At 50.0% G+C, this 3,447-nt stretch overlaps 1 pseudogene; it reads left to right on the forward strand.

Annotated features, from left to right (window-relative positions):
• The first annotated feature begins 2,417 nt into the window (after positions 1–2,417).
• LOC102500827 (tropomyosin alpha-4 chain-like) lies at positions 2,418–3,434 on the forward strand (annotated as a pseudogene).
• Positions 3,435–3,447: the final 13 nt, after the last annotated feature.

Consider the following 3,447-nt stretch of genomic DNA (forward strand, 5'->3'; position numbering starts at 1 on the left):
TGGGACTGCTTTTTTCAGTTCTATCTCGTCCCGTTCATTGTTGATGTATAAAAATGCTATAGATGTTTGTGTATTGATTTTCTATCATGCTACTTTACTGAATTCATTTATCACTTCTAGGAGCTTTTTCACGAATTTCCTTGGATTTTTTGTGTGTATATAATCGTATCATCTGCAGATAGGGACAGGTTAGCGTCTTCTCCTATCTGAATGCCTACTATTTTGCTCTCTTGTCTGATTGCATTGGTTAGGACTTGCAGCACGATGGTGAAAAGGAGTGGAGGAAGTGGCCAGTCGTGTCTTATTCCAGTTTCTAGGGAGAAAGCTCTCAGCTTTTCCCCATTCAGGTTTTTGTGTTTCTGTGAGAGCGCCAGCTATCGTGAGGGAGATTTCAGAGGGAACCAACTACTGGGTTCAATTAGTCTTTCGCCCCTATACCCAGGAAGGGCACATCAGGACTGCTATGGACCTCCACCAGTTTCCTCTGGCTTCACCCTGCCCAGGCACAGTTCACCATGGTTTGGATCCTAACACGTGTGCTTGCCCACAATTCTCTTTTAAGGCTGAATAATCTTCCATTGTATGCAGATACCACGTTTTGTTTATCCGTTCATCTGCTGAGAGACACTTAGATTGTTTTTACTTTGGGGCTATTGTGAATAACGTTGCTATGAATGTGGGTATACACATACCTGTTCAAGCCCCTGACTTCAGTTCTTCAGGATAAATAACTAGTAGTGGGATGGCTGCATCATGTGGTAACTCTGTTTACATTTCATTTCTCAGGATTTTGGGCACGCATACACACATGGTTGGTATATTTCACTTTCTTTCTTTCTTTCTTCTTTTTTTTTTTTGAGAGATTTTCACTGTAGGGCGCGTGCGCTCGCCAGACAGACAGAGAGAGACATAGAGACAGAAAGTGAGAAATCACCCCCCAGGGGGGATGGTCACGCCGCAATCCCTTCTCCATTCTCCTCTCGGGATCTTGGGCACGCACGCACACGCGCCCGGCGTGAGTTTTAAGCCACAGGGTCCGGGACACGAACCGCGGTCGACTACGTGGGAGTCCAGCGACATAGCCATTACGCTAACTGCTGGTTCCCCTCTTTCTTCTTTTTTTTTTAGAGAGAGTTTTTGTTTTGCATAGGATGTGTGCGCTCGCCAGAGAGACAGAGAGAGACAGAAAGTGAGAAACCACTCCCCTGCAGGTGACCACTCCTCAATCCCTTTATCCTCTATTCTCCTCTCAGGATTTTGGACACGAACACAAATGTCCCCCAGTGTGATTTTTCAAGTCGTCAGGTCTGGGACTTGAACCGCTGACGACCATGTGGGAGTTCAGTGTCTTAACCACTACACCACCTGCTGGACCCCACTTGGCATGGTTTTCAAGCTGCCAGGTCGCGGACTCAAACCTCGTGGTTGGCCATGTTGAATCTTGGACCTTAAATTCCGCGCCACCTGCTGGCCCTCTACGTGGACATTTTCGAGGAGCTGTCAAGCCATCCCCTACAGCAGCTTTTCCATTTTACGGCCCCGCTCTTGTTATTTTCTGATAATAGTCATCCTAATGGGTGTGAAAGTGGAGGGCTTTTTGGAGGCAGATATGTGACAAGTTATCCTCTTGTCTCACCGCAGTGACTGCTGAGATGGCCAGGCATTGTCACTAAGAACAGACTGATGATGTCTGGGGTCAAGGGCCCTGGGCTCCTCTCTGCCTTCTATACAGGGTGAGGTGCCTCATTGTCTCAGTCATTCAGATTTTTCTTGCTCTTTCTCTAAATCTTTTTGCCCTTGGGTGCAGGCAGAACCCTACGGGGCTGAGGAGGAGGAGGAAGAAGAAGAGGATTTTAATGGTAGATTGTTCCATCCTCAGTCACAGCTCTGTTCTCTGGCACTGGGCCAGGTGGCTGCTTGCCATTCTCTCTTCCCTGAGGCTGATTTCTCTCCAGGAAGTACAGAGCAACTGGGATTGAATCTCTCCAACCTTCTGGGCCTACTTACGCAGGGAGAACCTCAGTGTGGGCTTAGCTAAGCTCCATGCGATTCTCTTCCACTTGTGGTTTTTGGTTTTGTATTTTTAAAGTTGATTTATTTGGGGGAAAGAGAGAGAGGGACTAACTCCTTAACAGGGTCTAGTCATGCTGTATTCACCTTCCCCCAGCCTTCCATCACACTTGGGATCTGAACCTGAGGTCGGCCATGTAGCTTCTGGCATGACCACCAATACCACCATGGCTGGACCTTTTATACTCTTAGATTAGTCCCATAAAAAGCAAAGCCTGGGGAAGAGGCACAGGCGGCCCCCACGCAGGCAAAGGCTCAGGAGGCCAGTGCGCGGCTACCGTGCCGCAGCTCTGGACCGAGGGAGCCCAGTGGAGCACCCGCTGCGTGCGCCCCAGTGCCTCGGCGCCATGGTGGGCCTCAACGTCCTGGAGCCGGTGAAAGGCAAGATTCAGGCCCTGGAGCAGGAGGCGGACGAGCCGGAGCACCTCGAGCAGGGCCTGCAGCGGGAGCTGGACTGCGAGTGGCTCTAGAAAGCCGAAGGTGACCTGGCAGCTCTCAGTTGATGCATCCAGCTGGATGAGGAGGAATTGGACAGAGCCCAAGAATGGCTGACCACAGCCCTGCAGAAGCTGGAGGAGGTGGAGAAGGCGGTGGATGAGAGTGAGAGAAGAACGAAGGTGATTGATAACCAGGTCTTGAAAGATGAGGTGAAGATGGAGATGCAGAAGATGGAGCTGAAAGAGGCCAAGCTCATTGCTGAGGAGGCCAACTACAAATACGAGGAGGTAGCTCACGGGTCATCCTGGAAGGCGAGCTGGAAAGGGCGGAGGAGCATGCGGAGGTGTTTCTGAACTAAGATGTGTTGACCTGGAAGAACTCAAGAATGTCACTAATAATCTGGAATTGCTTGAGGCTGCCTCCAAAGAGCATTCTCAAAAGGAGGACAAATATGAAGAAGAAATCCAACGCCTTTCTTTTTTTTTTTTTTGGGGAGGTTTTTGCTATAAGGCGTGTGCGCTCGTCAGACAGAGAGACAGAGAGACAGAAAACGAGAAATCACCCCCCTGGGGCGGGGGGGATGGCCGCACCGCGGTCCTTCTCTGTTCTCCTATCAGGATCTTGGGCACGCACGCACACGCGTCCGGAGTGAGTTTAAGCCACCCGGTTTGGGACTCGAACCGTGGTCGACTACATGCGAGTCCAACGACATAGCCATTATGCTAACTGCTGGTCCCCCAGAAATCCAACGCCTTTCTGACAAACTGCAAGAGGCTGAGACGCATGCCGAATGTGCAGAGCGAATGGTTGCCAAACTGGAAGAAACAATCGATGACCTGGAAGAAAAACTTGCCCAGGCCAAAGAAGAGAACGTGGGCTTACATCAGACACTGGGTCAGACGCTAAAGGAACTTAATTGTATATAACCAAAACAGAAGG

The sequence above is a fragment of the Tupaia chinensis genome, unplaced genomic scaffold, assembly GCF_000334495.1.
Source record: "Tupaia chinensis unplaced genomic scaffold, TupChi_1.0 Scaffold000248_2, whole genome shotgun sequence".
Lineage (NCBI taxonomy): Eukaryota > Metazoa > Chordata > Mammalia > Scandentia > Tupaiidae > Tupaia > Tupaia belangeri.